This window comes from Apus apus, chromosome 2 (genome assembly GCF_020740795.1).
Source record: "Apus apus isolate bApuApu2 chromosome 2, bApuApu2.pri.cur, whole genome shotgun sequence".
Classification (NCBI taxonomy): Eukaryota; Metazoa; Chordata; class Aves; order Apodiformes; family Apodidae; genus Apus; species Apus apus.
This window is the reverse complement of record NC_067283.1, coordinates 154606987-154623274: the sequence shown is the minus strand read 5'-3', so window position 1 is coordinate 154623274 and position 16288 is coordinate 154606987.

Genomic DNA, 16288 nt, shown 5'->3' with positions numbered 1-16288 from the left:
TGAAAATTACCTGTTTCATTTTTGGTCACACTGGAAAGGTTTAGGAACCTTGGTCAAAGTTTCAGGTCAATTTCAAGTTAAAAAAGAAGTAAATTAGAAGATAATGGAACTCTCAGTCTTCTGCTAAATAGCTCACTGAGGGGGAGGTCCTCAGTGTCTGGTCATGGGGACACAAAACTGCACACATCTTGGGCTGGTAGGAGGCAACCCCAGAAGAAACATAAAGCCCATGTGATGACTGCATGATAGTCATCAAGAAAGAAAATAGAACAAATATTGAATGAATAAGCTGCAGCTGGTTTAAAATCTCACCTGAATTTTGTCATTGCTAGGGGGACTAGTGGAGTCCCTCAGGGGTGGGTACTGGGACCGGTGCTGTTCAGTATTTTCATCAACGACCTGGATGAGGGAGCAGAGTGTGCCCTCAGCAAGTTTGCTGATGACACCAAGCTGGGAGGAGTGGCTGCCACACCAGAAGGCTGTGCTGCCATTCAGGGAGACCTGGACAGGCTGGAGAGTTGGGTGGGGAGAAACTTGATGGAATTCAACAAGGGCAAGTGTAGAGTCTTGCATCTGGGGAAGAACAAGCCCATGGAGCAGTACAGGTTGGGGGCTGATCTCTGGAGAGCAGTGTAGGGGAAAGGGACCTGGGCGTCCTGGTGGACAGGAGGATGCCCATGAGCCAGCAATGTGCCCTTGTGGCCAAGAAGGCCAATGGCATCCTGGGGTGTATTAGAAAGGGTGTGGTTAGTAGGTCAAGGGAGGTTCTCCTCCCTCTCTATTCTGCCTTGGTGAGGCCGCATCTGGAATATTGCGTCCAGTTCTGGGCCCCACAGTTCAAGAAGGACAGGGAACTGCTTGAAAGAGTCCAGCGCAGAGCCACAGAGACGGAACATCTCCCTTATGAGGAAGGCTGAGGGAGCTGGGTCTCTTTAGCTTGGAGAAGAGGAGGCTGAGGGGTGACCTCATCAATGTTTACAAATACATTAAGGGCGAGTGTCAGGAGGATGGAGCCAGGCTTTGTTCAGTGATGTCCAGTGATAGGACAAGGGGCAATGGGTGCAAACTGGAACAGAGGAGGTTCCATGTAAATATCAGAAAAACCTTTCCTGTGAGAGTGACAGAGCCCTGGGACAGGCTGCCCAGAGAGGCTGTGGAGTCTCCTTCTCTGGAGACATTCAAACCCATCTGGACATGTTCCTGTGTGATGTGCTCCGGGTGATCCTGGTCTGGCAGGGGGGCTGGACTGGATGATCTTTTGAGGTCCCCTCCAACACCTAAGATTCTGTGATTCTGCAGTTGCTTCATCACCAACTTATTGTGACAACTAAGACTGCTCAAGTATAGTGCTCACATATAGCAGCATTATTGGAAATGATTATCCATGAAAAAATTTCAAATTATTTGTATTTGAGTCAATGTGAATCACTTTTTCCTGGCTCTGGTACAGCTTTATACTGACTAATTTTTGTGTATACTGGTTTAAAATGACAACTTTAAATATATCAGATTTAATAAGTGATAAAAGTCATGGACTAAAGTCATGTTAATACTAAGAACATTGTAAAAACAGTGTTAATTAATGCTGATTTCAATAATAGGAAGTTTGTGGGAAATAGTTTAGAACCCAGAATTGATAGAAAATTATCCTGGAAAAAGGTTCAAATCACAACTTCACATCTCTCACCATTGTTCTTTTTGGGGGATTTTGAACTTCGGATTTAAACTTCACATTGAGGAGCCACTTACAACACCAGAAGCTACTGTTCAAAATGAACTATGGCTCTAGATAAGATCCTAAGTGTTCAATGTCTTCTCCAGGACTCTGGCTGAACCTTCCACACAGTTGTCTCGTGCAGAAACCCTGTGAGAATTAGAAGCAGTGTGATGCTGCAAACAAAATCCAAATCATATCTCTCTCCTAAGCAGACTCCTTTTCCCCATAAAAGTACTGAATTTGCTTCCTAGAAGAAAGGGCTTGTCTCAGTATCTTGCTGCTAAGGGATGGAAATGAATGCAAGGTGGGAATTGGCAGCAGAGGAGTGGGAAAGCAGAGCCCCTGGATTGTGGTTTTGGAAAGATTTAGCAACACTCTTGTACTTGGTGGTAAATGGGCTTTCCAAACTAGCAACGTCAGAAGATTATTATGCACAGAAATGGGAACCTGTCAGTGGCACAAACTCAGTAGCACAATCTCCAGCATTTTCCATTGTCCAGAGTTGAGTCAGGATATTTGAACTGCACTCTTATTCTAGAGATAAACCTGTTGAACTCAGATGATACATGTCTTTGGATGGAAAGGTTTTACTTCTTATGTCTCCTTTTGTGTCAGCCACTGTTGGGATCTTTCTAAGCTGCCTTGCAGCTTTAACCATCCACTCTTTTTCTTCTAGTTTTTTTAAGTTAAAGCAAAGAGAGATGTTTTCCAGTGGCATTTTTAGTTTCTGATGAGTGGAATGGACAGCTGGTGAGACCATCTTTCATTTCTTTAGTCTGCCCAAGTCTTCTCTTGAAACACAAAAGTCCTGTAGCTCTGTGATAAAGCTGAACACCAGTCTGAGCACCCAAGGTGATTCCCACCTTCATGAGGCTGAGGTAACTTCAAAGCAAAAGACTGGCCCAACATTTCTGTGAACTCAAAAGTGTGAAGCCAAAAAAACAAAGGGAAGGCATTTCCTTGAATTTCAAAGGACACATTCCTAGTCCAAGAGTTTCTCCTGGAGGATTGTCAAGATTCACTGTGTTTTTGAGGTTCAGAAGAATGCCAGTGCATCAGCTTTGTCCCCAGAATGTAGCTTCCAGTAAAATCAGTTTGAAATGCAGGCATGCATGGCATGAAAAGGTCTATTTCTCACAGTATATTTTTCTTCCAGATATATTTCTGGCAAGTATAATAACATAAATCAGTTATGCCTAACAAAGAGAAGCATCATTAATTAAGGCAGTCATGAGAGCTGTAGAAAAAAATGGGATTTCAGAGGCTTCTGTTTCATTGTTACAAAAAAAACCAAAACCAAAACCCAAAACAAAACAGAAAACTTAGAGAAACATGTTCCCCTTTGGGAAGGGGAACTTCTTCTGAAGTTAGCTTAACTTAAGCTGTTTTATGTGATCATCCCTTAATTACTCTAATCATTGTCAAGTCACTGCTACCTTGTTCTCCTGGATTGTTTGTCCCAGCTGTCTACAATCTGTCCTGTATCTAGATGAGAATGTCCTGTAGACCAGGACCACCTTTCCATTTTCTGAGCTTGTCACTGCTTGCTTATGGGAACCCTTAAGTACCATGTTGATAGAAAAATGCCTGGAAAACATTAAGGAGTCAAAAAATACCAATAAAAAAATGCTGAGGGCCTATTACTTTTGGTGAGCAGACACTTTAGCAACCAGAGAAGCAGTTGAGTTTGTGTGCTACAAGAGGCCTATATTTCTATCTACTGAGGCTGGAAAAGACTGAGCTAATGAACAGAACTGGAAGTGTTTTGTGAAGCAGCTAAATCACTTCTGAGGTCTCACCTTCTTAAAACTGCATTAATTTAAGGCACATCACATCTGCCAGTGAAAAAAAATTTTAAAATGAGGTGTCCCAAAACCTAAGCATTTATTAAATGGCTGAAAATCATCCAGACAACTCAGTATAAGTCAAAGTTACAGGCAGGAGAGATGTCAAGGAATTTGGTCAAGACAAGACATGAGCTACAAACAAAAGTGGGAAGCCAGAAGTGGGAAGCATGTTTGTACATTTTATTAAAGTTTCCTAGGGCTCAGCAGACTCCAAAGAAGTTGATCTATCAAAAAAGATTTAAATTTCTTCTTTGGGAAGTTTTCTTGGTCCGAAATCTTTTTTCTTGTCATGTGTCTGTCCTGTCAGCACAATAATTCCTTGCCACGGGGCTGGCAAATAGGATGAGAGGGAACAGTTTCAAACTAAAAGAGGGGAGGTTTAGATGAGATATTAGGAAGAAATTCTTTCCTGTGAAGGTGGTGAGACACTGGCACAGGTTGCCTGGAGAAGATGTGGATGCCCCAAACTTGGAAGTGTTCAAGGTCACGTTGGATGGGGTTTGAAGAAACCTGGACTGGAACTAGATGGTCTTTAAGTTCCCTTCCAACCCAAAACCTCCTGTGATTTGATGGTTCTATGAAATCCAGAGTCCACAGACCCCACTGAATAAGGGCCCTTCTGCTTAGTTTACCAGCAGAGGCTCATCCAAGTTGATTGTGTGCAAGGAACTACCTTAATGCTCATGATTTAGCAGACAAAATGCTAATATTCATGAAAAATATGGACACCACAGCCCCCACCTGCATGATTTTACAGGACTGCTCATCATGCACCATCCTCCCTTCCTCATTAGAACATCCATGTGTAGACAGCCCACCTATTGGTCACAGCTCCTACAGAGCCTCTTTTGATTAATGATTTCAGCAAAGCTTTTCTGTAATTACATGTACCAATCAATGCTTCAGGCACATCATAAAAACAAATGTCAATACTTTATTACAAGAGGTACTTTAAGGAAATACTGTTTCTGTTAATATATCATGTCTTTTTCTCTAAAGTGAATCTTACACATACCACAGAATTTTTACAAGCCTCACTTCTCTAAGTAATAAAAGGCCTCTCAGATATTACATAAACCATTTTAAATAACATAAATCATTCAACATAAATAATTTTAAAGTCTATTAAAGTATATTTTTTTTACCAATGTGAGGGATTTAACCTTAGTAGAATCAGTATTTGTTGGCTTTTTTTTTAACAAATTAAAGACTATTTTTGTAGCTGTCTCCAAAATAAAAACTGATATAAAAATTCCACAAAATTAAAAAAAAAAAAAGGGAAAAAATGGGATTTGAAGACAAAACAAATGAGGGTTTCTGAATGTTCAATTCTTGAGACGTGTACACACACTCTATTTAATCTTCCACTTCACCTTCTCCTCTTGCTGATCCCACTTATTTTATGGCATCCTGGAAAAGTGAATTCTTTTTGTTAATAACCTAGATAAATTCAATCAAGAACCCTGCATGCAATTAAAACAAGTATCAGGTGTCTCAGGAGTTTACGTTGCTGAACAAAACTTCTTTTTTAATTTTTAATTTTTTCTGCTTTGTTATCACATTATTTCTAAGTAAGAGATAAATTTATGTCCAATTTTTCATACTAATTTATTATATTTGTCGTTTAGTTACTATTTATGCCTAAACTTCAGTGCAAGAAGATAAAGTTGTTATGAACTTTAGCATTAAATCATAAAACCCAGCTAGATTTTTAATGGATTTCAAAAGATGCATTAACACTGAGCAATTCTGAGTGATTACTCAGTTTTCCCTTCTTGAAAGAACATGGAAAATGAAATTTAGCAATTGTCCCCTGGCATAAAAGAATAAGGAGTTTATGGCAGGAAAACACATTAAACTATATTCTAATACAGAGCATAAAGAAAATCAAATTTGGGAGTGTGCCTAAACATTCTCCTGGTTTCAAGAACCACAGGGTGAAATATCTCCTGTAAATTTTAAGCTTCTTTTGGAGGATTAAGAAAAGTCCTTAGGGAATATTGTACAGCATTCAAGGCGTGGTTGATGTGATTGGGAGGCTTCTGCTTATCATCCTTGAGAAATAATAGTGATCAGGGAAGATCCCTGGGGACTGGAAAAAGGAAAAAAAGTACATCTTCAAAAAACCCCAAACCAGCAAAATCCAAGGAAAATAATGCAGTAAGAAGGAGAATATTAGGAAGTATAATTAATTCCATGTTACTTCCATCTATGGAAAGATCATGGAGTCCAATAACAAGGGCAAACAGTGATAAAGGGGCCTTATAGTCTTCTTTGACAAAATAGATGGATGGGTGGGTGAGAGAAGATTGTGTCATATGTCTCTTATTTAATTTGACTTTAGGCATCACTTCCCATTGCACCCTTATTTGGAGGTTGAGCCAGGAGATGAATGACCAATCAAGCAGGTTGAAGATTGGCTGAAAGGACAACAATCTATGGCTGAGTGTCTGGCTGGCAGTTCATGAGAAGAAGAACAGCCAGGGCTGATATGGTCCTCTGTCTTCCCCAGTGATCTGTATGATGACACAGTGCACCCTCAACACATTTAAGAGGAAGGATTGACATGCTGAGACTTGGCAGAGGAAAGAAAATGCAATAACCTTGTAGGTTGCACCAACATCATGACAAAGAGTGTAAATTTCTGCTTCTAGGACAAAATCATCCCAAATATCAGTACAGACAGGGACCTGACTGGCTGGTCACAGCCCTGCTGAAAAGGACTGAAGAGTTATGATGGACACCAGGTTGAACATCAGCTAACAGCTCACTCTGATGGCAAAATATCAAACCATGTCTCACACTGAATTGAAAGGAATCTGACCAGCAGAATGAGGGTGAGTCTTTATCCCCTTTATGTGGCATTGACAAGACTAATCATGCAATTCTGCATCCAGTTTTGCATTCTCCATTCAAAAGTATGTGGAGCAACTGAAAAGGATCCAGCAGACAGCTCCGATGATAGTCAAGGGCCTCCAGCACAGATCCTCTGGAAAGAGATTGGGAGAGATGCTTTTTTTTCAGTCTGTTGAAGAAGAAGCTAAAGGATGACCTAGTAGCTGACTGTAACTGTATGAACTGCAGTTACATGGACAATGAGTTATAGAATCACAGAATGGTTTGGGTTAGAAGGGACCTTAAAGATCATCTAGGTCCAAACCCCTTGCATGGGCAGGGACACCTTCCACTAGACTAGGTTGCTCCAAGCCCCATCTAACCTGGCTTTGGGACCAAACTCTTTGGTAGTGCTAGATGATATAATGGAAGACAGTGTCCCTGAACTGTGGCCTAGAGGATTCATTTTGGGGGTTCTGAGGGTCCTGAAAAAACCTAAAACCAAAACCAAGCCCCTCACTACAAAACAGTGCAACCCCAGAACAATTTACTAGAGAGGTCGTAGAAATCTCAAGACTCAACTAAGTGAAGTCATTGATGATTTGATCTACTGTTGGCAACAGTCCTTCTTCAGGAAGCAGGTTGCACTAAATGCCTTCCACGAGTGTTTGCCAACAACATTTTCTGGCAATCCAGGTCTGAAAAGGAGACAAAAGCCTTGAAAACCAAAACTCTCTCAAAAGAATAATCTGTGACAAATGTAATAAATGCAGTAGACAATGACACTGAATATTCAGTAGACATATTATGCCATTTGTTGTCCATATCTCTAAAAGTTCCATTTTTCAGGAATTTTCCATCTCAGCCTTGAGTATTTTGCATAAATAATTATTATCCTCTCTCCACGGCCAGGAGATGCTAACCACTTTCTCACCTCTCCTGCTTCCCACATCACTCTGGCTCCACAGGCACTCACTAGTTTTTCTTTAATATTCTTCAGTTGCTTAACATAAGTGAATTTCATTTTGAATAATGATTCCCCACTTGTATTTAGCTTGGAGGGTTGGTGATGCTACTCTATACTTGAAGAAGACCTTGCGTGCTTAAAGCTCATGTGGGTTTTGTTTTCTTTTCCCCAGTTATATCAAGTTATCTAAGAAAATATCTTCTCTTTCACTGCACATCTTGCTTACTTCATCTTTTCAGATGACCACAGACCAACAACATTACTGGTACCATGAAAATCAGTGTCAGCTTCATCATCTGCAAGTGACGACACATTGTGGAGCCAAATGACTTGAATACACTTCTTGCATTTTCAAGCATTTCTAATGAATTTTTACTCTTGCACTGGAAATAATTAGGCAGACAATAGATCACTTCTGCTTCTACTGTATAGGAATGAACATCTGCCAGAAACATTTTAACATTTCCATGGTTTAAAGCTCCAGTGGCCACAGAGAAAAATACACCCTTTTCAACCAAGCCTTTAATGATTCTTTTGATTGAAAATGGAGCTAGCATATTACCAGAAATATGTAATGCTTCTATTCTACCAAGATATATTATTTAACAATGGGTGAATTTTGCAGAACAACTCTATTTAATTTGCTCTTTCAATCTAATGACCCATATGAATGATTGTAGATACTACTGTGGCACAGAAGTTTCTTCTGTTACAGCCAACGTGTGTCATTTTCTTCCCATCTTCATCAGGGAAAACATTTCAAGTGCTTAGATCCTGTTAAAAATATTGTTTCATGTTACTTTTTTTTTTTTTTTCATGCTGCCTTATATCTGATGGTCAAGTATGAACAATTAAGAACAGTCTTCTGCATCAGCAGCTAATAATTGCCCCTGTTGATGATCCATGCAAATTTATATCTCCAGTGATTGTAAAGTCTCTTCTTTATAGATTCTAAATCTCATTTTCTTGGAGGAAAGTTACCATCTAAAGCACTGCCAATTCATGGTCTGTGTAATTCATCAAAATCCATGCATAAGTAATAATTAAAGGTAATTTTTGACCAGGGTGACACTGCCAGCCTTGGACCCACTGCTGTCAAGGCCCTGCATACACCAGCAGATCTTAATCCCCCTGAGGAGCTTTGCCTGGGGTCTTCACAGGGCAGGTTGGATGGTGCTCTGAGCAACCTGGTCTAGTGGGAGGTGTCCCTACCCATGCAGGGAGATTGGTTCTAGATGATCTATAAGGTCCCTTCCAACCCAACCCATTCTATAATTCCACCCACACATCTTCCCGCTGTTGCCTCCAGAGCTGCACCTGAATTCTGATTTGTCTGAGATTATCTGTGTTCAGCTGGGCACCCCGTTGCTCCTGAATTATTGTCTTTGGACCTGCCTCATGGCTATGGTCCTGCTCGCTGGTCTGGGCTCTCAGCTGAACCTGGTGACTGTCACTGATAGATCTGTCTGCCTTCCATGGGTCCTAAGCCCCTTGTTGAAGAAGTCTCTGTCTGTCTTGCTGTCACTCCCAGCCTCCAACTGGCCATTCCTCCTAGAGCAGCCTTATTCTTGCTGCTGACAATTCTGACCTTCCTGAGTCCAAGCATGGTGGAACTGGCCCTCAAACTGTGCAGGATCTTACACCTCAAGGAACCCCTCTAGCCTTATAGTGACCTTCACACCCTGCAGAAGATTATGGTCAGCACACAAAGGCAAGTCAATACCCCTGTAGCCTTCTCTTACTCCAGTGGACAACTCCGTTGTGCAGTCAGAGCAAGGAGACTTTTCTCAGTCCTGCTTTTATCAAATTGTCCATCTCAGAGTTTCTACCCAGATCTTCTCCTACATTTGAATCAAGATCACTGCTTCTTGTAGTTCAGACATGTTCCTGCTGATCCATGCTGGATTCAGTGCTCTGTGTTGCACCCACAACTGTTCGAGACCCATCAGGAAGATCTCACTTGCCACCACCTCTTGAGGCTTTAACCAACAAATAACCTCATTGCATCTCTTCAAGGAGACATTCTGGCCTGCATCTCTGGTGAGCATCTGCTGCCTCCTGAGCTGTTAATGGGCCTTTCACAGATCTGCTTCCTTGCATGCAATTTTGTTTCTTGAGTAAAAACTGCAAAAGCAGATTTATGGGATAATACCAGATTTTGACAGGCAAAGTCCATTATTTTTTGCTTTCAAGAGTGCAACTCAGTATGGCTGAGGACAACATAAATGGACTTTTCTTGACATATTTTGTAGAAGGTTGGGCTTACTTTTATTAAAAGGCTTCTCAAGGCAGATTTTACACTGAAAACTGGCATAAACAGCCACGGTACTATTTTATTTTCTGTAAAAGTATGGTTGAGGATTAAGCTGATTTTTTACTTGCCTAGAGGAAATTAATTGAGCTATTCTTTAAAGCAAGGGAGAGCTTGTCATCTTCCAGAAATAAGGGATAACCACTTAAAACCAGAATGCTTGGTCAAGTTAAGGTCAAGTTAAGGTCAAGTTAGTCTTTCTTCATTTTTCATTAACTAAAGACACCATAAGCCTGTAACAATGTCTTTTATTCTCAAATACATTCTGTCCTGGGGGATTTGCAGAAAGTTTCCAGCCTGTGTGGTGCTTTGCACTCATCTGTTCCTCATCAGAGTCCCACCTCAGTGGGCACTCTCTGTAGTTGCTGACATCACAGTTCACTGCTCCTCTGGGAGGGCACTGGGGATGCTGTCCTCCATAGGACCTCCTTAAACTTTCCTCTTCAGCAGTAGCTTCCCACATATTCTTTGAAGTAACATGAAAGTAGGGTCAAGGAACCTTTAGTAAGAAACTAAATCACAGATGCAGCTCTGGTGGTGTCTATCTCAACAGTTCCAGTTCTTTTTGGGACCACTGGCAATGGACTAGGTTCTTCTGCATGTACATAGTGCCTTACAGACCCCCTAAAGATGTTTCCAAGTTCCTCCTACAACTGATCTTCACAGGAAGGTGAGGAAAGACCTGAAGCATTTGTGATTTTCATGCTACAGGTTTTAAACCCCATGATCAAAAAATCAGCAAAGATAAAAGCTCTTGTTCAACTCCTGTTTTTTTAGCTTTCACATGAATTCAAGTCCCACTTTCAAGCCTCTTTCCTTCAAAATGAAAATTGTAATTTTTGCTCTTACTTCATTCAATAGAAGCTGAGACTTGTATGTAATAAACTGTTTTCAAATCTCACAAGAGGTAGGATTTTATCATGACACTGAATTGATGAAAAGACTCAAACCAGGACATACACTCAATAAGAATCTTTAGAATGTTTTGGATCAGATCCACAAATGGGATAGGGAACGTGAACACTCAAATTACAGGACATCTAAGTTTTTAATATATTAATGGAAAAATCAGCTCAAATGAGCTGAGAAACAGCAATTTAGTCCTTGTTTTTCTAATCAGCCTTTAAATGTTGTTTTTTTATTTTTTTGTTTGGTTTGTGTTGTGTGGTTTGGTTGGGTTTTTTTAAGGATAAAAACTGAATGGCTTCTTTGTATTAGAGTTAATTAAGATTGTAGGTGGAGTGGTTTGGCTTGGGTTCATGTTTTTTCTCTCCCTCTGTCAATAAACCAGCTCATATCCCAACTATGATTCCCTTTAACAAACTAAAATAGAAGCAAACACACTGTTATCATACACTATTCTTGTTCTGAACATGTATAATCCAGCTTTTCACTTGTTTTTAATGTCTCTCATTTACAAAAGAAGACTTAATGAACCTAAAAATTTTCATCAGAATGCCTCTTTCCTGCTGTAAAAAGGTATATAAAATAAAACATCCTAAGTATATACATGCACATAAACATGTTTTTCTTTTTTTTTTGCTTGATGTGAGTTTGCCTGAGCAGTTTAAATATGAAGTAAGTGACTGGCCTTTTCTCTGGTAACCTCAGCTGACAGGAGGACTGTTTGAAAAAGCCCACCAAAATGAGGAGGATGGTGATTTAATTGTCAAGAAATGGTATGTGCTGAATGAAATCCTGTTCTCATCCCTGGAATTGTAAAGCTGAACGTGAGACTGGGACAGCATTTTTGGATGCCTGTGGACATGGAACCATCTGGGAATGTCCTCGGGCACCAGAACATGATCCATCTGTATTAGCAAAAAGTTGGAGAGGTCTTTGGCATGTCTTTGTTATGTGCCAACAAGACTCTCCAAACACCTCCCAGGCACAGCTCACACATCAGTGTGTTCCAGGGTTCATGCCCGTTTGGCACCTCCCATGAAGCCACCAGGCATCTAAACAGGTTCCTAGCACAGAAGTACCTTGTGATGCACCAGTTGCCCTTATTGCTCAGGAAACTTTCCAAGTACATTAAATTTTTGAGTGCAGGCAGTGTCTCCCAGGAAAAAAAAAAAAACACAACAAAACATATTGCATCTGCAGCTTCTGTCTCTGCCAGATGATGGGAATTTCTGCTCCTGCTTTGCTGGCTGCAAAATCTGCAAGGGGTCCAAATTCAGAAAAGAATGTGCTTAAGTGCATTGCTAAATAGGAGACAATACAGATGAAAGGCCTTATCAAACTTTCCTTCAATATTAATGGAAATTTAGTAATAATAATAATAACAATAAATGTAAATTATTAATGATATTTTTGATTGGTTATGAGTAAAAAGTTTTTTCACCATCCCTGGAGGTTTTTAGAACACCTGTAGATGTAGTGTCTAGGGACATGGTTTAGTGGTGACTTGGCAGTGCTGGGTTAACAGTTGGACTCAGTGATCTTCAAGGTCTTTTCCAACCCAAACCTTTCTATGATTGTATGATTTAATGATTTTCCCCCTATATAACTGACAGCAAAATGTTGAGGTTTCAGAAGACAGGCTGAGGATGATATGCACAAGGAACACTTGCAGCCATAACTCTTATTTTACTTTCTTCAATGCATGACAATTACAAAGGGTCAAATTGTGACACTCTACCAAGGTTGAAGGGGACTTTATTTCTATGAGACTAAAAGGGATGCAAAGCACCATTCAAGGGACTGCTGTTCACAGTAAAAATGAAGAGCAGGTATTTCTGTCCCAGGACAGAGATACTGAAGACTTCTTCAGAAGTAGGCATCTAGGCTGCAGGTATCTAGTAGGTACTCTAGTAAAGTCCTAGCCTGTAGTTTTCCTGCTGGCAGAGCCTGGTGGTATCAGCTGTGGCTCATACACACAATAGGCTACGACACCTTCTCCAAAAACTAGAAGCTGAAGTATAACAGGCTGCAGTAGTAACCTGCTCAAGTTAGTGAGGAAGATTTCTTCAGTGTGTGTAACATTTCTCATTCTATGATTAAAGGAATGATTTGGCAGTAAATGTTCTGTGAATGAACTGTCAGGACTGGAGGCACCAGCCAGCAAATGACTGCAAGGTGCTGTTTTCATCAGAGCAGGCGTCAGCAATGAATATTTATTTAGAGGTGGATTTCCCAGAGATGCAATGGACCTAAAGGTCATCGACTCCCAAAGCTTTTGCACTTTAATACTGAGCTATCATTCTTTCCTAGAATGGATGAGTAACCCCTCTGCTTCACTCTTCCTCCTAAATTCCCTTGAAAAGTGTTTTGTTCTCATCTTGCTGTCCACATTAGTTCAGATAAAAGAATGAGGGGAGGGGGTTGTTTGGGGTTTTTTTATACAGCTTCAAAGATGTCACTTTTAGGGATGGAATCAGCAAAGAACAAGGGCAAAGGGAGGCACTAGGGAGGAAAGTAATTTTATAGGGCTTCTCACCTTCTCAGGTATATTCTTTGTCCTCCAATTTGGGAAACTCTGCCCTACTCTGTTCCCCTGCACCAAGGCAGAATCAAGGATACCTACACCAATCCGGAGCAGGCTTGCCTTAGGTCTTCTGCTAAACACCAAAGGAGTTTTCAAAGCCTCTCCAGAAAACACTCACTCTTCATTTTCTTTTATGGCATTTCATTTCTCTTTGCAGGAATTTGAACAGATTTCTTGTTCTATTCACCAAGGGCACAGAACTATTGATCTCACATACTCTCCCTCTCCTTTGTTGGAAGAACATGTACCTGGCTTCCCTTAGGTTCCTCTTGTTGAGGCTAACCAAATCCAGCTGCTTCCCTTTTTCTTCACATGTTGTTTTCACATCCTCTTCTCATTTTCCCTGTTACTCTCCAGGGTTGTTTCAGTATGTGTGAACTCTCCATATTTCTACTACACCTTTTCTCAGGGAGATGCCACTGATGAAATTCATCAGATTACTGAGATCTGGGGCTGTTCCTTATGCAGTGAAAGAAGAAAAAAAGAGATACTGGCCTCCTGAGTATCCTGAAGCTTAAGTCCCAGAAACCACCTCTAAGAAAAGAGAAGGTAATTTCATCTTTGTAGCTTAACTGCTACTTATCTGTTTGCTCAGATTGCTGAAAAGTCTGAAAAATATCAAAGGAGAGCTTCCTAGTAGGGACATTGGACTGAGACTATGGAGAAATTAACCCCCAAACTCACTAGAAATCAACTTGTCTCATCTCCTTAGCTCAATAGTCTTGGGGAAATTCTTTTTACCTTTCCAGCAAGGAACCTGAGCACAACTGGGAGATGGACAGATTCCCTCATCCCAGGGAAGGGCACTACCCAGCACCCACCATGATGTCCTTGTTCTCCCAGTGTCTTCTGTGCTGAGTACGTAGGATGGCACTTCTGATCCTGCTCATGCTTAAGTCCTTCAGGGCCTCTGTGGAGAGGCTTCATGGCCCTGAGAATTCTTCTTTGCTAGGGGAATTGTGAGATTTACAAAGTCACTGACATTTGGCCTGAGGTTGCCCAAAGGTAGGTCTCATGTGAAATGAAGCAGCCACCTGGGGCATCACGTAAATTAAGTAAAGGAATTATTCTGCACTTTGATGATCAAGTCCATAGCTGCACTGAGATGTGGGTATCAGACTTCATAAGACTTGTCCAAAGCTTGAAGTTCTCTACTTGGCACCAGCAAACTTTGGCTGAAAGGTTGAGTTACTTGACACTCCAGCCCAAATCCATATCTGCTTCTAAATCAAGGAGGCAGCCTACAAGCCATGGGAGAAAAAGTTGTTGCCTTGCCAACTTGAAACACTTTAATTGGAAAAGGTCAAATGTAACATTCTGCCACTGCCAAAACCACCATGTATTCATTGCCTCTGTGCTAACTGAAGCAGTGTCTCACAGCGAGCTCAGGCAAGCTGTACTGCAGAGAAGTAAAGGTTTACAAGGTTTCCAGGTTTGCAAGAGATTCTTAAGGGAATGGAAGAAAAATTAGAAAGCAAAAATTGAAGATTTTTTTTTTTTTATCTTTCCAAGACAGGTACATTTTCTAGAGCATCTTGTTTAGTGTTACCATTGACATACAACAGAGGACCATCCTAGTGGATGGCCAAAGTCCTCATTGCCTCTTGCAGTTTTTTGGCTCAAGTCTACCCCCTGTTTTCAGTGTCTTTTGTGAGTGAGAATGGATTATGCAAGAGGAAGTTAGCTTGAGAAGAGAGATTTTCATATGCAGTCCCCACACGCAGTAGAAAACAAAAAATAAAGAAAAAAAGAAACAATGACAATTTAACAGAAGAATCTGGCCATGCATGGCACAAAGCTTTTCTTCAGTCATCTGAAAAAAAACCATAAATATAACAAAATCAGGTTGCCCAAGTGTCTGAAGTATGATGGGTCCCAATGTGGTGTAAGGCTATTTTTGTCAATCATTTTTAATACTCGACAGGCTGAGAGAGTTAGGGTGTTCAGCCTGGAGAAGAGAAGTCTCTGGGAGACCTTAGAGCACCTTCCTGTGCCTGAAGGGGCTACAGGAAAGCTGGGGAGGGGTTTTTCACCAGAAAGGGCAGTGGTAGGACAGGGAATAATAGTTTTCAACTGAAAGAGGGGAGATTTAGGTTAGACATCAGGAAGAAATTCTTTACTATGAGGGTGGTGAGACACTGGCAGATGTTTCCCAGAGAAGCTGAGAAGCTGTGGATGTCCCCTCCCTGGAGGTGTTCAAGGCCGGGTTGGATGAGGCTTGTGCAACCTGGTCTAGTGTGAGGTGTCCCTGCTCATAGCAGGGAAGTTGGAACCTGATGATCTTTAATGTTCCTTCCAACCTTAACCATTTTATGATTCTATGGTTCTGTTTAAAGCAATTAAGACAGTCTCCTAAAACTTTTCTCAGATGCTCAGATGCCAACACTGATCAACATTAATGCAGTTTCATCCCCCAGATGATTTTTCTCCAGCTTCCTCCAACCTGACAGAATATTTCTTATTATTAAGTCCCTCAGCAGTGCCTACCATAAGCCAGGTAAAGCCAGTCAGCCTACAGGTATGCAGAGTAGAAATAGCTGTTCTGTCAATTTGTCAGCACAGGCAGCAAACCACAAGGGGGATGGAGTATGCCAAAGTCTGAGAGATTATTATTCTTTAAATTAAATTCAACTAGGCTCTGCAGAATCTATTTACTTTCTCTGTTTCTTGTACACAGACTTGTGTCAAAAGTACTAGAAAGTACCAAGTGGGGATGGTTACCAGCCCAGGTATCTAAGCCAACAGGTGACATCTGGATCATGAAAGTTTTAGGGAGATAAAGATCATGAAAAGTGACAGAGTTGGAAGATAACTCTACATCCCATATGCAGAGACTCCAACTCCTAGTTCACTGCAGAGGACAACAAGGCTTTGATTCATGCAGATGTGGGGAGCTGATTTATCACTTTAGAAGATGTAAGTGTGGCAGAATTGTGAATTACACCATTTTTCCTTACTTTTCAAAAGTTTGGACAGTAGAACAACATTTTGAGCTCTGTAACTATCAAATCTAATACGCATAGTTGTGTTTAAGAGCTGGTATACAAAGCAGGGACTGTGAGAAAGGATGCAAACTCTCTGGTGAATGAAGGTCATAGAAGGGGAGTATCTTAATTGGTGA